This window comes from Phyllostomus discolor, chromosome 1 (genome assembly GCF_004126475.2).
Source record: "Phyllostomus discolor isolate MPI-MPIP mPhyDis1 chromosome 1, mPhyDis1.pri.v3, whole genome shotgun sequence".
NCBI lineage: Eukaryota > Metazoa > Chordata > Mammalia > Chiroptera > Phyllostomidae > Phyllostomus > Phyllostomus discolor.
The window spans coordinates 150,228,483-150,252,757 of NC_040903.2; positions in this window are offsets into that span (position 1 = coordinate 150,228,483).

Below are 24,275 nucleotides of genomic sequence, written 5' to 3' on the forward strand. Positions count from 1 at the left end.
ATTGGGCTAAAAAAAGCAGAATTTAAAAAGGAAAAGGAAACAGAAGCTTAATCCTATTTTTAATTTAATTTTGTTTTGTTTTGTTGTTCCTCCCTCCCAACCTCCCTCTCTCTCTCTCTCTCTCTCTCTCTCTCTGCTAATCTGGAGGTGACTTAGAGAAAATGGAGTATGTCGGAATTATTCAGGCTGCTAGACAGGGTATGACAGACTGTGCTGCAGGAACTCCTAAGAACAGGAGTAAGTTTCCTGGAAAATGTCCAGACACGTTGTTGACTACAACTTGAAATGGTCTGAAGGTGTGCTTCTGGCTGCCGCTCCCTGAAAAGGGCTCTATAGTCACATCAGAGTGCACATACACGCCAGTCGGAGGTCATGAGTTCTTTTCTTTTGCCAAGAATATGTTTGCCACCGTCACCTTCTTTGTCACCTCTGGGGTCATGGTGCAAAAGTCCCGGGAATAGAGAAGCATGTTTGGTATGATGTATGAAAAGAAGGGATATGAAGAAGTAAGAGAGACAGACAATTTTATATATTTCGGCCTCCTGCAAACTGAACTCCAGCTCAGGTAATTTAAAATATGTTCTCTTTAAAAATTTTCCCTCTACTAAATATGCTTTCAGCTATTATGGGAAATTAACTGCCAAATTTTAAATCTGTCTTCAATGTCATGAAAAATTGCAAATAGAGAAGAATAACTTATAAATCAAGCTCACTATGCTACAAGATACAATCCAGTTCATATATACCCAGTAAATGCCAGCCATTTTCCAAACCAGATTTAACTATCTGTGTTTGATATGTGGCGGGCAACATACATACTTAATACAAATTTAAAATTCAGGCCTTAGGGCTCAACAAATTTAGCCCCTGACTACTGAGCTCTCATTGAAAATAACATACCGCATTTAAAATTGAAAGTCCAAGAAACCAGTATTTCTGCTCAAATTCGATAGGAAGCTCTTACTCCATTTAATCAACTGACAGGAGACAGTCAGCCCTGGTTGATCCATAAAGGCTCTGTTTTTATTTGATTCTGCTGCCTCCTACTGATGGGAGGCCATGTGGAATGCTAGCAAGTGTGTTGTGAAATGCAGCACATGCTGGGAAGACTATACTGGGTAGGGATTCTTGACACCTAATTTCCAGTTTCTGTATTTCCTCTAACTAGTTCTGAAATCTTGGGTGCTCTTTTAGCCTTAGTCTCCTCCAGTAGAACATTGGGAAATGGGAGATACTCTTGCATGTCTAGTTCAGCTTCTGTGGTTTATGATTGTCTCACAAATTATGCCACTGTTTGGGATTGCTTCTGATAAGAGTATAATATAGCATGGAAGAGACTTTCAGTGCTTAACCATATCTAGTTCTCCTACTCCTTTCTGGATCTATTATAGTTAGGTAGGGTCATGTGACTCTATTCTGTGGACTATAGATTTAATGTCTCTCTGAGCCAAAGAATAGAAGAGCAATGTGAGTTCTTCATTGTCACTATTCCTCTCCTGTGGCAACACTGCAAGCTAAATGTTGATTGAGATGGCAGAGACACAAGATGGAAATGATTGGATCCATAATACTGGGAAGAGAACTGCCCTGGAGAGCCATTAAACTTGTAACTAACCTGGGAGAGTAAGAAATGCATTTGAGCAAGTGAGCTTTCAAGGTTTTTCATTGCTCTGTGGCCAGGTTTGTTGACAAGAAAAACACATCATTGCCCAGACCCAGGTGGCTCACCTGAGACCCATGTACACTCATGCATCAAATGAATACAGGCGACCCCTGAACAACATGAGGGTTAGGGGTGATAACCCCACCATATAGTCCCAAATCTGCATATAATTTTTGACTCCTTAAAAACTTAACCACTAATAGCCAATTGTTGACTTTACTGATAACAAAGAGTTGACTACAAATATTTTGTATATTACACGTATTTTTATAATGTGTTCTTATAATACACTAAGCTGGAAAAAAGCAAATGTTAAGAAAATCATAAAGAAGAGAAAATATATTTGCTGTACTTACTTTAAAAATCCCTGTATAAGTAGAACCGTGCAGTTCAAACACTTGTTGTTCAAGGGGTCAACTGTCATTGTTTACAGGCAAATCCAGAATATATAACAGAGAGCATGATTCCCCATCTATAACACTGAGAGAAGACACAGGAAGAAATACAAAGCTAGAGAGACTTAGCAGAGCACAGAGCAATGACAAATGTTATATTAGGGAAAAATAATATAAAGGTTCCCCACCTGTGTGTTTGGGTGGGAAAAGGGGAGGTGGGGGAGGATGAACTCATTGAGAGCGTCTCTGTATCCTGAGCACTGTAGCACATGGTAGAGCTCAAGAAGTGTTTGCTGAATTCAGATGAATTGAATGAACACTTGGTATGGTGAAGCATATGGCTGACTTTAAAACTGACAATATAGAAATGGATATTGGTCCCATTCCTTACTCATTGCCTTCACCTTAAAAATAGAAAATATCTAAAATTTATACATGTATATGACTGGCATTCTCACATTGATTCATTCAGTAAATGTTTATCGAGTGCCTGTGTAGCTCTAAGTACTGTGTGAAACATCGGTGATGTAGGACTGCATGAGTCCTCATGGAGTTCACATTCTGGTGCATCAGGGCTGAATAAGGGCAGGGATAGAGAGGTTACGGACACTAAATAGTTATTTAAATAAAATTGTGATAATCATCATTATGGAGAATTACAGGATGCCTTCAGCTTATAAGACTAGGAGACCCAACCTAGACTGGTGGTCAGAGAAGGCTTCCAGTTTTAACCAAGTCATGGTTCCTAGTATAATTCCTAGTAATTAAAAGATTTGGCTGCATTTTCAGCCCACACATAGAATCCTGTGACTATGAGTTTTCTGATAGCCACTGAGGGTGCCAACGTGAAAGGAAGGCATCCTCATTTCTTTTACTTTGCTTCAGTTTTGGTGCAGCAACATTGGTCAAGCGCACTGAATATTGCAGGACTCTGACCTTGGGAAATGGAGGGTGGTGGGGCAGGGATTCTATCTTTCTTCATCTACACCAAAATGTCATGTGGTTTTGACACTCTGTAACCTGGAGTCTTCCTTCTGAAGGAGAGATTATTATTTTACAGATAAGGAAGCTGAGGTTAGGGGTAAGCAACTTACCCAAAGTCACACAATTAATAAATGTCAGTTACAGCATTTAACCCCTGCCTTACACTGTATTGTCTCTCTCAGTGCTGGGATTTGTAAGAGCAGAATCATCTTACTAGGAGATCAAGTTCTGATAATAATATGTTGCTGCAAATCACTGTTTCCAACATAATCTTGGAAGAATCTTAAGAAATCTTAATAAATCCATTGTGGCAACTTTTTTTTTCTTACAGCTTGGAACAGGTTGCTGCTTGTTTGGATAAAGTAATTGCTTCATGTGTTGGGGCTGTGTTGTTTGAAAGGCACACATCTACAGACACTAGAACTGCCTGCAGCCTGGTGAGATGGTCACTCTGAGCGGCAGAGTGGTACTGAGGCTGACCAAAGGTGCAGGTCCTCTTCTACAGAGGGCTTGCAGAATGGCTTGCACTGTTTTTAGTGTTTCTCTCCACTCAGTTTCTTTCCTTTCTCAAAGCTTACATAATTGAATTTTAGCAGATTAAGTATACTTTGGATGTAATAATGCTATATGCTGATTTATTATATTTCTTAAGTAACAGAGTTCTTTTATAAACAATATTCACCTTTTTACATAATGTCTAAAAAATAAATTTCAGGGAACTTGAAAAGTGGGACAGGAATGTTCTTTGAGTCAAGTAGGACTCAAATCATACCATCTAGACTAGTATTTCTGGAAGAATGATTGAGATGCTGAATTTTAAAGCAAGCTTCCAAAGTGATTCTTATGCATCCTGAAGTTTAAAAGTCATCTGTGTGTCTATCCTGTCTAGTGGAGAGGTTAACAGTGGGTCATTCTGTCCACAGAGTTAACAGTAGAATCTGCTTTTCATTTTATCATTTCCTGCAGTGATGTGTCCTGGTGTTATATCTGTGACCCCCAGCACTTATTTCCCAATTGTCAGATCTAATTCTCCAAGCTGAATTCAAGCACTGCACTGAGAATAAGGAATTTGAGTAGTCAAATACCACAACAAGTATGATTCACATCAGTTAACTGCACTAATATCAGTCAGGGTTCATGGCTGTAAGCATCAGAAACAACTCTGTCTATCTGGAACCCAAAGTGAATTTTCTAATTGTCTAGAAAGCTCGGGGGCCACCCAATCTGTGGGAATCTGGAGGATCAGGCAGGAAAGTGGGCAAAAAGAGAAAAACTCTGGAAGACAGAATAGAAACTGACGCAAAAATTCTGTAGCAGGAACAGGCTGGTGAGCCTCATTGTAACCTTTCAAGTTCACCTTCCATGGTGGGTTTATACTGAGCCTGAATCAGGTGTATCTCCCTGCCCATGCTGAAGCAGGGAGAGGATGGTCTTGACACCTTAGCTCCTACAGAAGGTGGTGGGCACCAGCTCCTACCACAATCACACATGTAGAAGGGACTGCTCTCCCAAGGAAGTTTCAAATGGGTTTGGAGCCTATGCAGGAAAAAATGACAGAAGCATATACTCCCATGCCTGTCTGGGAAACAGTCTCTCCCTACAGGTGACCATGCCTCTTACTCTAATTGTGGTACCACAATCTATGAATATATGAATATATGAATAGTATGAATATATGGCCCCTTTAACACAAAGCAAAACACATTCACAAACTACATTGTTTCTCTCTGTTTCTGTGTATCATCCAGGTGGTTTTATCTACTATGGAAAATAATAAACCAATTAAGGAATTTGAAATTATTGGGAGTATGGCAAGGCTTAAAGAAAACACATTGATGTTTTCGTTTGTTTTCTCTGTTGATCAACTTCTAGATTCTCCAAAGTCACTTAGCATGCATGCATTCATTCATCCATTCATCCATTCATCTGTTCATTTTGGTGTCTCTTGGGAACAAGTTGTTGTTGATGCCCTGACTTGTGGCGGCAGCTACTATACACAGTGTCTTATTTCTTTTTCCTTTCCCCACTGGCTGTGACTGAGTTCTAAGGTTTGCTTGAGCTTGACTTCTCTACTGGCTAGTTATAGTCCCATTTTATTGATAATTTACAGCTTTGGAAAAACTATGTGAATAGGGATTTATTCACATAGGGATATGGGATTTATTCAACCAAATTGTGTTGTGGTAAAAAGGGTATTTACATCATTGTTAGTTTTTTCTAACCAGAGGAACCAACTTGATGTAGTCAATGGTAGGGTAGGAGACAGGAAGGAAATATGTCTTCGTAGATAGGTAGATATTGAGAGAGAAAACAGTCAGAATATGTGCAAATGTTTACTAACATAGGCACTAAGATATTTCTGTAATTCTGACTCAGATCATTCTGGAAGTAGCAGGGGTATACATTATAAATAAAATTCCAACTAGTTTTTGGAAGTAAAAATAATTAACCTACAGTGTTTGAAAGTAAAACCAATAATGTTATGGCAAAGAAATCTGAGGCAGAGGTTTTAGACTCACAGCAGATGGCATACTTGGTTGGCAGATCTACTAAACCAGATAGAGCCAGTAAAAGAAATTAATCCAGGGTGCTAACGGTAGACCCTCAAGTACACACTTGCAGCCATATCTGAATATGCCACCTTTTGAACTTCAGTACCTCTCACTACCCAAAATTGAAGGTGTATTTGAAATGCCAAGCAATTTACCCCATATATCAAGGATCACTGCTTTGTTCAAACTGTATGTGCCAAAAATATTGACATATGACCCAATCAATGCAAACAACTTATTACTTATTTTCTGACTGGCATGTAATCCTTTTGCTTAGTTAAAAATTTCCCTCCAAATCATTCTAACGATTATCCTCCTGACTCCTCAACTCCTCACATATGAGAGGTAGAGTAGTCACAATCCCATTTTTACTTTTCCAAGTCAAATTCTTAGCAAATTTATTCTAGTTTCAAAAAATAATTACTATTTTCTTTCTATCTCTTCTCACGGGGGAAAAAACCTTCAAGGGCTGCTTTGCCTTCCTCTCATGGTGTAGCTGGGAAATGTACAACTCAGGGCTGCTAATGCATGGAATAAATGGACAGTCTTGCTAACTCCTATTATCATCATTGTGTCGAGAGTCTATGTCAGTTCGAAACTAAAATGTCCTCCTTTGCATCCATAGTACTTTAAATATCCCAACAGTATCTGCATTTATATAATGCCTATCTGCATGATATCAAATCATCTTGACAAATGTTCCATATTTCCATCTTTTGTGTGTGTGTGTGTGGCTCAGAAAACTGAGGTTACACAAGAACTCTTTTGGGGTTATATGCACATCCAAAATTTCCAGTCTTCACTGATAGTCAGGGTCATGTAACTTGGAGAAAACATGGACAAAAATGAATTCAAGTAGATCAGAAATGATTAGTCAGCTCCATTTTCTTTTCTAGCATACTATTTTACATCATTAATTTTAAATGCAAGAGACAGGGGAAAATTGACTTCTGTTTAATGAGGTTTGATTTATTCAACCTTGTGTTATTAGTGAAAATAGAATACCTTGTTAGTTGGAAAATACATTTAAAATAATGCACTGTTTTGAATAAGTTATCAGGTTGATGAGTATATAAAGATAATATTGATATTATTTTACTTTTCACAGAATGCTGGCAGTTTACAAAGCACATTCATATGCATCACTTTGCTCAATACTCATAATTCTGTGGGTATTATTTTATGAACAATAATAGATAGGATTCTAAAGCTCAGGGAAGTTAAGTGACAGTTAGTAAATGAAAGGCAAGGGTTCAGTGTCTGGTATTATGCCTCCAAACCCTTCTTAGTAGTTCCTTTTACCAAAAATAGCTAAATAAAAAGATGGCCCTCATTATCTCTTGCCTGCCCTTTTTCAGTGGCTTCTTATTTACTTTATCTGGCAAGACCTTCCCCACTTCCCACTCTTAATCTCCCCAGAAGCAATGCAAATCAGCATTCTTTGCTAACAGACTGCTCTTGGAGCTCCTTTGCCTGGAAGTTAAATTTTGAACTCTTATCTTGTCATCCATTGTCTTTCACAATCAGACTGAAATTTGTGCTCTACCTAGGGTTTCAGTCCCTTGTTCCCACCACATGATCTATGTCCAGCCACACCAATCTTGTTATTTCCTCAATATGCTCTTCCAAGATGAGGTCAATATGTAACTTGGCCTTGAAGACTCAGCTGGATGAGTATTGACAGAGCAGCAGGTGGTGTGCTCTGGAAAGATGCAGAGAATGAATAGATAAACTATTTGTGAGAGGGATACACCTACATACAGGAAAGCAATTTATTAAATTCTATAACAGTTCTATCAAGTAAGTACTATTTATAATCTCTCCTTTATTTGAGTAAACTGAGGCACAGAGAAGTTAGGTGAGTTACCCAAAAAGAATGTGTAATAAATGAGAGAGTAAGTTTTTCATCCCACACCATCTGGCCCCAGCATCCATGTAATCACCCAGTAGTGTGCTTTGCTCCTTAGTCAATTTTATTACAAAGTAGTTCTCACTGTGTCACTTCTACAGACTCCTTTCTTAGGTCCCATGGTTTACTGACAGTTTTCAAAAACCTAATACATTACTATAGGAGAGCTTTGAATCCAGCTGAATGAATATTTGTAGATAATATGGTGAAATAAAATAATTTAATAATGTGAGAAATTCAGTTTAGAGAGAAAAACTTTTTTTGACATGGGTCAGTCCATTTGACATATAGGTCGATGTTAGGGAGTCTAGTTGCCTGGAAAACAGTCTCCATCATCATGCTGGTGCACTCCAACTTTATAGCTCCATGGCTGTTCTTCATATATAGAGCTCTTTGGGTTACCATTTCACAAAATTTCTTTTGTATCTTGCACAGTATTTTTGAGTGTATGGGCTGCAGACTGTCATCAACATGCCTGACTTTCATTGGAATTTACATCTTTTTCTCCCCAAGATTGCAGCAGATGTGTTACATTATTTTCAAAAGAAAATCATATCTGGGTAATAGGGATTGGGTGTGTATGATTGTGAAGGGAGGAGTGGTCAGGAAAAGCCAAATCTTCCACATTAAATCATATATATTAATATTTTAATGAGAAAAGGCACATCAGGGTTTGGATGCTGCTTACAGAGCAGACTGTGTTAATTTACATTAAGTTATCTAACGTAGAGTCAACTAGCAAAAAGAAAAATATGGTGATTATTTAATCTTTATTCTGACAGTAACTGGCAAACCTGGAAGTGCTTTACCATATTCAGAGGGTTTTTACCCTCTTTTAACATAAAAAAGAAAACCATATAATTCAGTAAGATTTTATTAAGTATTTGAAAATTACATTCAAATGATCATATCATAAATTCTTTGTTAAAAAAATGAGAAACAAGTGGAGGGAGGTACAGGGGGGTATGGGGGATAAACGGTGAAGGAAGGAGGCTTGACAGAGTGGCAAACATGCAATACAGTGTACAGATGATGTGTTATAGAATTGTACCCCTGAAACCTATATAATTGTGCTAACCAGTATCACCCCAATAAATTCAATAAAAAATAATGAAAAAGTGAGAAACAGAAGTGCACATTTTACCCGATTTCAAAGTAAAAGGAAATTTCTTACTATTTAAACATCACTTGTTAAACAGTGCATCTTTTGGATCCAATCAGTGTTGACATGTAAGACAAGAGAAAAGGAAATTATTGAAGAATCTCAAAAGCCACTTTGGACAGCAGACTGCTGACAAAATATATTTCACTTCATTAAGTATAAACAAATTAGAGACACGTGGGTTGTGTTTTCCCCAGGATGGGTAAGGTCTTAAAATGTAAAGGAAAATAACTTTTGGCAAATCCTCTTAGGTAGTTTGCTGAACCTGAACCATGTTTGCCAGAAGTTTACTTTTGTGGCTGAGTTTGGAACAGAATACAGAAATGGAAAATGAATACATTGACTTACAGAGATGTCTGAGTTTTTTAAGCTGAAAATGTTTAAAATCAATTACAACTTACGAGTCTTCTAAAACAGAGGAAATTATGGCAAAAGTAATGAATAGCTTCTTTGTCTTCTGGTCCCATATTTGAGTGTGCCAGAAAATTTCAAATTTTGCCTTATAAAATGTAAAGACCTTATATAAGCCTGAGAAGTAAATGTGCTTCAGAAAACATTCCTCTTGAATGAAATCTGAGTTTCAGATCTCTGCCTTTGATTCTGATCTGCCCGCCAGTTGTGGCATATGTGTGTCTCCTTCCCAGGATCAGCAAACACCTAACAGGCTGGCGAGCCATGTGTGTGTAATCGGTAGGCCCCGAGTGTTGTGCTACGCTTATCATAGCTGCCCTCACTTAGAGTCCTCTGTACTATAGGTTAGGGCAATATTGTTAAGTTTTATTCATTTAGTGGATTTTTTTTTTCAAACAGCAGTATAACTTTATATTTTTTGTCTTTGTATGGGCTGTTGAATGTATATAGGCAGACCTGAATTCTAAACCCAACATAGCGATAGAACAATGGGAAACTTTTGATAATCTTGAGCTATGTCTGCCAATGACATGACAACTGGTTAATCTGGGGTGTTGGGAGCAGATGGGAAAAATCAGGTGCAGTGGTCATTTGGTAGAGACATGATCCTTTAGAATCAGCAGACCCTCTTTGCATTATCACCTGCCCACTGCCCTCTGCTCGTGTAGACACATATTCATGTACCAGCAAAACAAAGCCCCAAACACTCATGTTTTGAAAAATATTGTCATCACATAGACATTACTCTTAGAAGAAGAAATAAAATTTCTTATGTTTACAATATTTTATCCATAAATGATTTCATTCATGGTGTATACATCAGTGTTACTCCTGTTTCCCAGGAATGATAAAGCAATTTTCTTATATTTGTTTGGAATTTCAAGATCAAAAGCTTTAGAGACATGTCTTCCAATTGTATCTTTGAAACTTAAGATAGCATGGACAATAACAAAAGCAAAGGACATTAGTCAAAATTTAAAGCCTCAATGTCAGCTCATAATTTTGTTATACCTCAGGATAGAAGCAAATTCTACAAGAGGATGTCTAATCTACGGCTGAAAGGACTAGGCTATTTATGTTAGTTAGCCCAGTAACATACAGAAATATTCTAGAAATCCTTTCCTCTTCATCTTTCAGCTCATTTTTTATTTGCTTTAAGAAATAAAAATGAAGCCTTTGCACATATAAAGAAAACATCAGCAAAATGAAAAGGGAACCAACTGTGTGGGAAAATATATTGCCTATGATGCCTCAGACAAGGGTTTGATCCCAAAATATATAAGAACCCACATGATTCCACACCAGGAAGACAAATAATCCAATTAAAAAATGGGAAAAGGACCTGAACAGACACTTCTCCAAGGAGGATATACAGAGGGCCCAGAGACATATGAAAGGATGCTCAGCATCACTAGCCATCAGAGAGATGCAAATTAAAATCACAATGAGATATCACTCACACCAGTCAGAATGGCCATCATAAACAAATAAACAAACAACAAGTGCTGGCAAGGTTGTGGAGAAAAGGGAACCCTAGTATACTATTGGTGGGAATGCAGACTGGTGCAGCCACTGTGGAAAACAGTATGGAATTTCTTTTAAAAATAAATGAAACTATCATTTGACCCAGTTATTCTACCTCCGAGAGTATACCTTAAAATCCCAAAACACCAATTCAAAAGAACCTATGCACCCCAATGTTCATAATAGTGTTATTTACAATAAGCCAAGTGCTGGATACAGCCTAAGTGCCCATCAGTAAATGACGAATCAAAAAACCATGGTGCATTTACACAATGAAATAGTTCGCCACAGAAAGAAGCAATTCCTACCCTTTGCAACAGCATGGATGGAACTGGAGAACATTATGCTAAGTGAATAAGTCAGGCAGTGAAAGACAAACACCATATGATCTCACCTGTAAGTGGAACCTAATCAACAAAACAAACAAGAGAGCAAAATAGAACCAGAAACATGGAAATAAAGAACAAACTGACAGTAATCAGAGGGGAGGAGAAAGGTGAATAATGAAGGAACGAAGTGGGTAGGTCATCAAGGAATATGTACAAAGGACCCATGGACAAAGATAATGGTGGGGGGAGGGTTGAATATGGGAGGTGGAGGTAGGTTAGGCAGGGGTAGAGTGATGGGGAGAAAATGGGTATAAATGTAATTGAACAACAATAAAAAAAGGAAAAAAGGAAGTAAAAAAGAAATGTCATTTTCTTAATACCATTTGAAAAATCCATAGTAGGACTAGTAGCAGCAGCAGCAGCAGTAATAGTAATAGCTAACTCCTATATAACATTTACAATATGGAAGACACTAGCTACTATATATTAACTAACTTAAGTATCACAAGCATATGGGGCAGTTGCCATTATTATCTATAATTTATGGAGACATTAAATAACTTAAATAAAGTCACACAATTAGCCAGTAATGACACCAGAACTATAATCTAGGTGGTCTGCCCCAGAGTTGTTGCTCTTAAATTTAATCCTAGGCTACCTCTGTGGAAGGGTGCATGCATGTGTGAGAGAGAGGGAAGGAGAGAGAGAAACATGGGGCTATTAGACAGAAAACCAATGACTTTATCACAGTGAACACAGCCTGGCACTAAGTACTCAAAATATTTGTTGAATAGACATTAATAAAAAATAAATAAAACTTCTGATAGCCTTCAAGTACAGTGCCCATATCTAATAGTCACTCAGTGAATGTTTGGTTGATAGTGTACAGCTGTATTTCTGTATGATTTAAATAGAGAATTTGGAATATGCCACAAGCTGTTCTGCCATTTTCCTTAAGATGAATGAGGGGCAGTTTTCAGAGAGGGGGCAAGTTTCCATGACTGGAATAAAATGAATTGACCTTCAGGAATTTTATGTGGGAAGCCCCCAAAGACCAGGAAGTGGTTACTGTTTATATAAAATGCAAGTTGGTCCTATTGTTTAAATTAGCCATTATGCAAAAAGCTAGCAAGACTTATATCCTATGCTAAACTCCTCTCCAACTTCCATCCAAAACATGCCTGACTGTTTTACATTTGTTTTTCCACTTGCTTGGGTTGCCCACTGGAGAGAACATCTCATTCACTGCAACTCCAAGTTCCCATAGAACTTGTGCTTGCATGGAACACAGGATATGTGTCTCTGTGCCATTCACATCTTTTTCTTGAAAGTAGAGAGAATATGAACTGGCTTGGTCCTCTTTTATATGCAATTAGACTCAACTATTACATAGTAGTTTGTCACAGGTATGCATTATCTAATTTAATATTGACTAGGGATTCACATATAGCCATTCTCAGTCATAAACTTGGTTTTATCCTGTTCCTACTTAAAGATGTTCGATAAATGTAACTATGGAATTTTCAAAAAACAATATTAAGAAGTGATTATTTTGACTACAAATAATTAACTTCCACATCTGTTAGTAAGCCAGATACTACTTACTAGAGTTCCTATTAGAGTGAAAAACACAGAAAAGAAAAAAAAGAAACTTAGGAGCTTTTATGTTATAGAAGGTCATTAAAAAATGCCTTTCTAGAACTCTAGAGCCAAAGGACTAATCTAAAAATCAATGCCATCAATAATTTTCTCTACAGTATTTAATGCCAACTATTGATTCCCAGAAAAGCCAACCATTGTCCAAATGTGTTCTTTTAATTTATGAGCAATTAATTCAACATATTATTCCCCCTGACCCACAGCAGGTGAATGAGCATTAGGTTTATAGTTTCCAAATTATTAAGAATGGAAAGAGCTTTTATAGATCATCCAATTCTTATTTTTGTAGATGTAAAAATGTAAGTCTTACTTTTTATCCAATGGCTACACAGCTAATAAAGTGCAGAGCCAGGAGTAGAATTTTAGTGTAGGGCTCTTTCCTGTCATGACATTATATAATGAATTTCTTTTAATGCCAAAGTCACCACAACCTTAGAGTTCATTGCCAACATGACTTTATACCATAACTAGAATACTATCCCCAAACTCAGATTACTCTTAGGTTTGTGTTTTATTTTATCTGCCTTGATTCCAGACAGCAGAAGGGTATTGGAGGATGTGGTAGATATTTTCCAAAGGTCACAATATTTCCCATTTCACACACTACATTGTGACCTTGCCATTTCTGCATTAAGAGTGTATTTCTCCAACCCCTTTGAATCTGAGAGGGTCCTGTGATTGTTCAAGTGAATAGAACATAGAAGTGGGGATGAACCAGTTGTGAGCATAACCCTTAGGTAGCCTGACAGTTTCTGCTTCCTGCTTTTTGGAGCAATTGTGTTGGGACAGTTCCTCCCAAAACTCAGTTAACACGCTGAGAGAAGCTGAAGCCACAGTACAAAAATATCTCAATGCTCCAGCCCAGCTAAGCTTCCAGCTGACGGCCATTATCAACAGCAAGATAATGTCAGTGGACCGTCAAGATAGAACATCAGTGCATTTATGTTTCAAATGACAGCTGCCTGTAAGTGCATCAGAGACCCAGAGGGAACATTGCCCAGATGAGCCCAGTCAACGCACAGCCCTTAAGAAATATTAATTTTTGTTTTAATTCCATTTAGTATTTTTAAAATTTATTTTATTATTTTTATCCTCACCCAAGAACATTTTTTCCATTGCTTTTTTTTTCACATTTTTTATTGTTGTTCATGTACAGTTGTCTCCATTTTCCCCCACCAGTCCCACCCACCCTAGTCATCCCCACTTCCCACCCTTGATGTTACCCACCTTTGGTTTTGTCCATGTGTCCTTTATACATGTTCCTGACCATCTTTCCCCCTTCCCCCCTCATTATCCCCTCCCACCTCCCCTCTGGTTACTGTCAGATTGTTCTTCATTTCAATGTCTCTGGTTCTATTTTGCTCACTTGTTTGTTTTATTGATTAGTTTCCACTTTTAGGTCAGATATTTGTCATTCATCATCTGGATTGTTTCACTCAACATAATGCTCTCTAATTCCATTCATACTGTTGTGAAGGCTAGGAACTCCTTTCTTTCTGCTATATAGCACTCCATCACATAAATGTACCATAGTTTTTTGATCCATTCATTTACTGATGGGAACTTAGGTTTCTTCCACCACTTGGCTATTGGTTAGCAGCACTAAATTGTGCTGCTATGAACATTGGGGTGCATAGGTCCTTTTGGATTGGTGTTTCAGGGCTCTTAGGGTATCATCCCAGCAATGGAATTGCTGGGTCAAAAGGCAGTTCCATTTGTAGTTTTCCGAGGAAATTCCATAGTGTTTTCCACAGTGGCTGTACCAGTCCGCATTCCTACCAACAGTGTATTAGGGTTTCCTTTTCTCCACATCCTCTCCAGCATTTGTTATTTGTTGATTTGTTTAAGATGATCATTCTGACTGGTGTGAAGTGGTATCCCACTGTGGTTTTAATTTGCATCTGTCTGATGGCTAGTGATGCTGAGCATCTTTTCTTTTGTCTCTGGGCCCTTTGTATGTCTCCTAGGAGAAGTGTCTCTTCAAGTCCTTTGCCCATTTTTTAATTGCTTTTTTGTCTTCCTGAAGTGGAGTCCTGTGAGTTCTTTATATAGTTTGGAGGTCAAATCCTTGTCTGAGGTATCATTGCAAATATATTTTCCCATACAGTTGGTTCTCTTTTCATTTAATGGTGTTTTCTTTAGCCATGCAGAAGCATTTTATTTTGATGAGGTCCCATTTATTTATTCTTTCTTTTATGTCCCTTGCTCTAGGATACATATCAGTGAAAATATTGCTGCATGGAATATCTGAGATTTTCCTGCCTATGTTCCCTAGGACTTATATGGTGTCATGACTGATATTTCAGTCTTTTATCCACCTTAAATTTATTTTTGTATATGGAGTAAGTTGGTGATCCAGTTTCATTTTTTTTTTTTGTATGTGGCTGTCCAGATCTCCCAACACCATTTGTTGAAGAGGCTATTTTTACTCCATTTTATGCTTCTGCCCACTTTGTTGAATATTAATTGACCCTAGAGACTTGGGTTCATTTCTGGTCTCTCTGTTCTGTTCCATTGATGTATGTGTCTGTTCTTATGCCAGTACCAGGCTGTTTGATTACAGTGGCCTTGTAATACAGTTTGATATCAGGTATTGTAATCCCTACTATTTTGTTCTTCTTTTTAAAAGTTGCTGCAGCTATTTAGGGTTATTTATGGTTCAATATAAATTTTTGAAATGTTTTTTATATATATGAAATATGTCATTGGTACTCTAATAGGGATTGCATTGAATCTATAAATTGCTTTGGGTAGTATGGACATTTTGAAGATGTTAATTCTTCCAATCCATGAACATGGTACATGCTTCCATTTGTTTGTGTCTTCCTTAATTTGTCTCTTCAGTGTTGTGTAGTTTTCTGAGTATAGCTCTTTTACCTCCTTGGTTAGGTTTATTCCTAGGTACATATTTTTTTGTTGCTATATCAAATGGGATATTTTTCCTGATTTCTTTTCTGATATTTCATTGTTTGTGTACAAAAAATTCCTTTGATTTCTGGATATTGACTTTGTATCCTACTGTTTTGCCAAATTTACTTATTAGATCAAGTAGTTTTTTTGGTGGAGTGTTTAGGATTTTCTATGTACACTATCATGTCATCTGCAAACAATGACAGTTTTGCTTTCTCCTTTCTGATTTGTATGTCTTTTATTTCTTTTCTTGTCTTATTGTTGTAGCTAGGACTTCCAATACTATGTTGAATAGAAGTGGTAAAAGTGGACATCCTTGTCTTGTTTCTGATATTAGTGGAAAAGCTTTTAGTTTTTGCCCATTGAGTATGATGCTGGCTGTAGGTTTCTCATATATGGCCTTTATTATGTTGAGGAATGCTCCCTTCACTCCCACTTTGCTGAGTGTTTCTATCATAAATGGGTACCATACCTTATCAAATGCTTTTTCTGCATCTATTGACTCCTTTTGGTATGTGATGTGTTACATTTATTAATTTACAAATATTAATACTATTTTTGCATTCCTGGGATGAATCCCATTTGATCATGGTGTATGATCTTTTTAATGTATCTGGGTGGAGTTTACCAATATTTTGTTGAGGATTTTAAGCATCTATATTCATCAGCGATATTGGCCTTTAGTTTTCTTTGTGTTCTTATCTAGTTTTGGGATTAGGATTATGCTGGTTTCACAAAAAGGGTTTGGGAGTCTTCCATCTTCATGGATTTTTTGGAGCAGTCTGTGAAGGACAGGGGTTAGCTCTTAAATGTTCTGTAAAATTCTCCTGTGAAACTGTCAGGTCCAGGGCTTTTGTATGTGGAGAGTTTTTTGATTACTGCTTAGATTTTGTCAGCTGCTATTGGTCTGTTCAGACTTTCTGCTTCTTCACTGAGTTTTGGAAGATTATATTTTTTCTAGAAATTTGTCCATTTCACCTAGGTTTTCAAATTTCTTGGCATACAGTTCTTTGTAGTAATTTCTTACAATCCTTTGTATTTCTGTGGTATCAGTTGTAATCTCTCCTTTTTCATTTCTGATTGCATTTATTTGGCTCCTCTCTCTTTTTTTCTTGATGAGACTGCTTAAAGGCTTGCTGATTTCATTTATCTTTTCAAAGAACCAGCTCCTGGATTTATTGATCCTTAGAATAAAAGAAGCAAAATACATATTCTTTTCAAATGTACATGGAATATTTTCAAAGATAGACCACATGATAGTACACAAAACAAGCCTCAACAAATTGAAGAATATTAAAATCATATCAAGCATTTTCTCCAACCACAAGGGACTGAAACTAGAAACCAACCTCAAGGAAAAAACTCAAAAACACTAAAATTCATGAAGATTGAATAGCATGCTATTAAATGATGAGTGGTTGAAGAATGAGATCAAGGAAGAAATCAAAATGTTTCTGTAAACAAATGACAATGAACTCATAGCAGTCCAAAACTCATGGAACACAATGAAGGCAGTCTGAAAGGATAGTTCATAGTGATACAGGCCTACCTAAAAAAGATAGAAACATTTCAAATAAACAACCTAACCCTACATCTACAGGAATTGGAGGAACAACAACAAAGACAGCCCAAAGCAAGTGAAGGAAGGAAATAACCAAGATCAGAGCAGAATTAAATGGCACAGAGACTAATCCATTCAGTTTTGAGGTCATTTGTTATACAGGGATAGGCCACTGGAATGGTCTGCACATAAGTCAGCAGTCCCGGCTGCCCACAGATTCAGGGCATCAGACTTCAGGTGCACTCTCACCTCTGCCAGGCCAGCTCCTGTTCAAGCCTCACTGATTGCCTGCATGCATACTGCTCAGCTTGACAGGTCCAGCTCTCCTGCTCTTCCTGTTAGTGAGAGCTGTCAAGTTTGAAACTGATGGCTGGGTTTTCAAAAGAAGCTCTAGGAAACTTCAAAGTTTCTTAACATACAAAAAGAATACTCTATTTTTCCATATGAGTTACTTCCCTTAGGTAACAAGGGTCAACAGAGGTCACAGAGCCCATAAGCGAGTTGGCTATAATGTTGACCTTCCCAGAAAGCATGAGCTGAATTTAATATTCAACCTAGCAACTACTTTAGGCTAAAGGGACAGTATTTTTGCTTCCTTCTTCCACAAGGTTCTGATATATATATATATATATATATAATATACATATATACAATATATGCACATATATACATGCATATATAATGTGTATATATATGCAATACACAGATGCTACATATATATATATTTTTTTTTTAGCTAAACAGTCTTATTGCATGCATGTCTTAATTTTAAGCCACCTCTAAGTCCTCCTAAAAGCAGGCAGGATCTAAATTACAAACAAAAAATGTTAAGACCCTTCCCTGGTCCTTGCTGGTGAAGTTCTCTCCAAAATCTATGATACACACTTCACTCTTTTCACTTAGAATAGTCCAATAGAGTTTCCCAAACACAGGATTCGTACTCATGGCGAAACATGAAGAGTTTTAATGTAGACCAGGAATTCCTACATTTTTAATGTTAATACTTATGTACTTATTTTAATATATACTGGAAAGATAAAACTAATATATTATACATATTACTATACTGAACAAGGCTAAGTAAATAAGTGATTAGATTTAAATAAGAATTTTAATTCAAAAATAATTTGTGGAAATGTATCACAGTTTTTGATCAATTCATCTGCTGATGGGCATTGTGGCTGCTTCTGAATTTTGGCTATTGGAAATAGTGCTGCAGTGAACATAGGGGTGCATATATTCTTTTGAATCAATGTTTCAGGTTTCTTCAGAAATAGTCCCAGCAGTAGAATTGCTGGGTCATAAGGTAGTTCTATTTTTAATTTTTTGAGTAAATGCCATACTGTTTTTCACAGTGGCTGCACCAATCTATATATAATGGAATACTACTCAGCCATAAAAAGAAGGAAATCTTATGTTTTGCGACAGCATGGATGGACCTAGAAGATATTATGCTAAGTAAAATAAGCCAGTCAGAGAAAGACAGATACAATATGATTTCACTTATGTGTGGAATCTAATGAACAAAATAAACAAACAAAATAGAAGCAGGCTCATAGATACAGAGAACAGACTGATAGCTGTTGGGGAGGGGGTCTGGGTAAAATAGGTGAAGGGATTAAGCCAAAAACAAAAACAAAAAAACCCAAATTCCTCTTAGACACATCAGTATGATGATTACCTGAGGGAAGGGGGTTGGGGGCAGGTAGAAGATGGTAAAGTGGGGATAACTGGTGACAAAAGGAGACTTGACTATGAGTGGTGAACACACAATACAATATGCAGATGATGTATTATAGAATTGTCCACTTCAAACCTATTTAACTGAATGTAATCCCAATAAATGAAGACAACTATACTTGAACAACAATAAAAATAAATAACAATAAAAATATTTAAAAATACTTTATGGATATGGCTTAACCATGAAGGTGATAAATAAATGAGAAATACTGATTTGGAATTTTTGAAAAACCCTCAAGATTCAAGGTTCCCTTTCTCTTACCAGTGATTTGTTGCTGAGTAGTTTCTGGCTCATTGATTTTCTGCCTCTTCTTGAGTCAGCAAGGTATTAACTGCCACACTTGGAACTCATATAGCCAACATTTCTTCTATATCTAATTTCATCAGCAAGCTTAGTTCACAATTTTTTTCTGTTTAATAGGTGCTCACCAAGACCAGCTCAGCAATATTTCTATAAAGAGCTGTTTTCTAGATGTGCTCTTGCTTTTCTGAAGTATCCCATAGCTATGTAGCATATGGTTAGTCTTCCAGACTATGTTCAGCTCAAGAGAACCTATACCTGAGACAGAGGTATCACTCTTCTCTGCCATCCCCTTACCACCCCTGTGATAGCCTCATCCTCATATTCTTTAGATGAACTAGTGATCATATACACTGACCCCTGCCTCCACCACCACTCACTAACCACCACCATTTGCTTTGTCTCTATATCTTTTTCTCTCCCTGCCACCTTCACCTTATACATTTTAGGTTAGAGCTGGAAGTAGTGTATTAACACTTCCTGCAAGGTTACAATTCACATGACTTATATAAATAAATTGCAATAGAAAATAATCCTGAAGACATCTTTGAAAAGATAATATTATGTCCTTTTATCAATGGGGAAATGACCAGTTTCCATTTCAGAACTTCAAGTGTTGCTGAGAAATGTGTGCCTCTTCACTCTTGACATCAAATAAACTATCCTCTGTAAGCAAGATCAAGATCCACGGGCACATGCTGTGGTCCTAGATGCCTCACAGACTTCCTCATTTAAGACCTTTGAATTTACCGCTTGCTTTGGAGATATGGGTTTCATCAATTCCCATTTATTAGTAGGTGCTTAAAAGGAGGCACTTTCTGACATGCAATAAAAAGCAAACCTAACGAGCAAATGGCAGTGAACTTGAGGGGCACTTTAGGAGAAGGTCTATCAGTATTCATAACTCTGACACACTATAAAAGACACTTTAGTGCAACAAAAATGTGTCAGAAAGGATATTGAGTTAACAGAAAGGAGAGTTTTCTGGTAAAACATATAAGAGCACCCATTTCAAATGATCTTCACTATTAATATGTTTTCACCTTTGCTGACAACTCATTTACCAAGCGTCGGATGAATGGTATTGGAGACAGCACTGATATTAACTCCCAAATGAGGTTGTATGGCAATGAAAGGTATATCAGTATTCCTGCCTAGCATCTTCTCTATAATTAATGCCTTTGGCCCTGCCTAGGCAGATGATGCCACTCAACAATTATACAAATTATCTTTGGGAATAATTCTTATCATGCTCTACATGACACATTATGTTTACTTTATTTTTCACACAACTCCTCACCTTTTGTATGTGATACAGATAAAAGTTAAAGGACATCTTCAGAGTCTTATGGCAACTTACTCTTGATATTTCAAACCACTATAGATAGCATCACATTAAGATTCTTTAGTCTGTGTTTTTTTTTCCTCAGAAGAATTTCTTAAAGCCAACACAGTGAAACAAAACCCAAAAGCAAAAGAACAAAGTCAAGGCAAAAACCTATGCATCTCAGACCAGGGAGGGGTGAATGTATATGATCACACTTGCACCTATTTAATCAATGATAAGCATGGTCAGTAAGTGTAACCATTACCTAAATCACACTGTTATGCTATTTATATAAAATAATGGAAAATTTTACTTTCTTTTATCCTCTTCAAAGACAATGGGGTTCCAAGTAACTTTCCTTTTTGCGCTTGGCTTGTAGCACCTACATTTTGGTATTATTCTTCAAAACCATGCATATATCAATGCTTCACATTAGGGAAGTTAACAGTCATATTCACAGAAGATGGAAGAAAGTGCTTGGAAGCAATGTGAATAGCAAACCTAATAAGAGTATACTGTGAGTTTTACTTCCGCAGTATCAGACTCAATTATTATTAGTTTTCTGTAAAATTTCCACAGGTGGCAATATGGATATGGTAGAGCAGCATATTTCTAGAACTATTGTCTGTTTTAATCTCTGTGTCATTTCAATGAAAATACAGTTAATGAAGGTAATTTGATTAAATACTTGGCTTTTCATGTGAAATTTAGAGGGGGAAAAAGCAAGTGGAAAAACAAAAGGAAATAATTCTACAGTATTGGCCAGAATTCAAGACCACCTTTAACTCCTTTTAACAATGAAACACAAAAGACTCCAACTTGACCTGCATTACATTTCTACATTCACTATAAATTTGCTCTGAAAACCATGGCCACTTTATCCAGAAAATTGAGAAAATATACTTAAGAATTTCACTGGATAATTTCAGGTAAAATAATTCTATTCATGTTCTAACTAGCTTAGGCAGTGAAAAAATGTTGTATGTGATCATGAATCTTTGACTTTCATTTGTAATTTGTATTACTGAATGTTCCAATAAAACCATGCAAAGCTCTCAGTATATGCAAGGAAACATGAATCCATTCCTTCAAATATTCTTTGTGATTTCACCTAACTCATTTATTTCTTCATTCATTCACTCATTCACTTGTCATTCAGTAATAATTTATTGAGCACCTAACAAGAGTCTTGTCTTCTGATAGGGTCTTTGGACTCCAAAAATGATTAAGATGTAGTTATTATTACCCTTGGATAGTTTAGAGTTCCTGGGGAAACCTGAGAGGTAAGAAGGTACTCTTGATGCAATGTAAATATCACATCCGTGCTTACCCAGGGTACTTAGTTGTTTGTGTGGATGTGTAGGAGTGTGGTAGTAGGGCAAGAGGGAAATTAGCAGGGAAGGATTTCCAGGAAAGAAGTCTGAACTCAATTTTTAAGGATGAACAGGAATTACCATCATTTAATGGTCATTCAGAGGATGAGTATTATTCAGCAGAAGAAGACTATGAACAAGTACTTGGGGAGATAGGATGAAAAGCAGAAAAGAGACTGAAGACACAGAAGGAAAAAATAGTGAATGTATTTCGATCCCTACTTTACAGGAAAGGATATTGAAGATTAGTATAGTCTCTCAACAGATTATTGGTAGAACTCAAGTTTGAGGTCATGGGTGAAGTGATGAGTTTAACTGTGGATTTACATTTGAGGCAGCAGTGGGTCATATATTGGGATACAAAATACTTAGTTGAAGTTACATGTCTGAGTAATCTAGCTCTCATTTCTATAATTGTTTATTCATGTATATGCTAGGCAGATCAATTTTTCTAGAGGTTGCAGAAATAGACATATGATGAAACTCAAAATCCCTTCCTTCATTGAGGTTATATTTTAGTGGGAATAGGATGAGATGGGGGGAGAGAAAACAAAGGGATATATTAACATTTATTTGATTATACTTATATGTATAAACATGCATGTGTATAAGGTAACATGGATGGTGGCACTGTGGTTTTGAATAGGCGGCCAAGAAAGTCCTCAGTGAGATGACATTTGTATAGTGAAGGCAGGGAAGTGAGTCATGTGGATAGCAAAGTAAGAGTGTTATTGGAGGAGGAAACAACAAGTGCAAAGGCCCCAAGCTTGGCATATGCCTAGCATATCTCAGGAAAAGGAAGCACAGTGAGGCTAGAGTGAGGGAGAGATTAGTAGGAGTTGAAGAGCAGGACATATTACATAGGATCTTTAAGCCATTGCAAATGCTTTGATTTTTACTCTGAGATCAACCATTACAGAGTTTTGAAAAGGGGCATGGTATGATCTGACACATATTGGAACAAGCTTGCTCTGTCTGTTGTGTAGAAAATACATCAAGAGATGGAAGCAGAAAAAATCAGTTGGGAGGCAATTGTGATAATCCTGGAGAGATGATGGTGGTTGGACAGGTAGTCAAGGTAGAAGAAGAAAGAAGTGGTTAAATGCTGGATACATTTTGAAGGAGGACCAGTAGTTTTTGATAGTAGATTAGATATGAAATGTGGGAGTGATGGAGGAGGTCTATGACTCTAAGGTTTTGGGCATGACCAAAGGGAAAGACAGAGTCATCATTAACTGAGATGGTATAAGGGAGTAAAGGGATAATAAATTTGGGTTTGGAAGTGTTTGATTGACATGAGTATTAGACACCCAATTGGAAATGTTTAATAGTTAATTAGTATAAGAGTCTGGAGTTAGGGTGAGAGATCCAGACTAGAAATAAATTTATAGTTATCCATGTTTAGATGACATTTAAAGACTTTTACAGGATAAGATCACTAAGGGTAGTGTAGTAATAAAAGAGACAAAGTCCACTGAGTGATCCCTTGGACACCTGAAGGTTGAGAAGTCTAGAAGATGAGAAGTAACCTGACAAAGAGACTTGGAAGAAACAACAAGAGGCAGGGGAAACCCAGGGCAGTATAACATCCCAAAACAGAGTGAGGAAGTATTCCAAGAAAGAGGAAATGATACCTTTGTCAAAGGCTGCTGATAGGTCAACTAAGATGAGGAATGGTCTTGACCTATGGATTTATTTGTGTGAAGTTTTGTAGGACTCATTGGTGTATATGTGACACTAGAAGCCAGTTTGAAAATTAACTAGTTTTAGAGACTGATGGAATCAGAAAGTTAAGGGTAAAAAGAAAGTGAGAAATTAGAATAGCAAATGAGAATTGTTGTTTCCAAAAACTTGATTATAAGAAGAAAAACTAGGCAGAAATCCTTGAGATTAGTAGAACACCGACATGACAAGTAAAAAATACATCATTTTTTGAAGGCAGGTAGGCCAGACTTCAATCCTCTGGCCTGGCCAGTGAAAGGAGCTAGGGGAAGAAGAAAGACTGAAGGTTTAGAAGAGAGAAGATGTGGTGGACAAAGGTCTGGGTCTGATTTTAGAGCCTGTTCAGCTCCTTGTCCCTACATTCATATTTGGCAGTGAGTTGTAATGCTAACAAATTAATTCTTGAGTAGTCTGATATGGGTAGCCATTGTCAGGATACCACAGTCCATGCAATCATCAATAAATGTGATAAAATTATATATATGTTATATATATTTGATTCATACATATATGAATAAATATACTAACTGGTATATATGTGTGTGTATATGTGTGCAAATATATGCATGAGTATACATATATATGAATATATAATAGGGTATATGTTATAAACAATATGTACTTATGTATAAAAAATAAAAATACATTTTCCTCCTTCCCTCCTTCTTTTTTTAACACTATTACTCTTGAGGGAAGACTATAAGAAATTCACATTACTTGCTTTTACTAGGAGAGGGATCTGCTAAACAT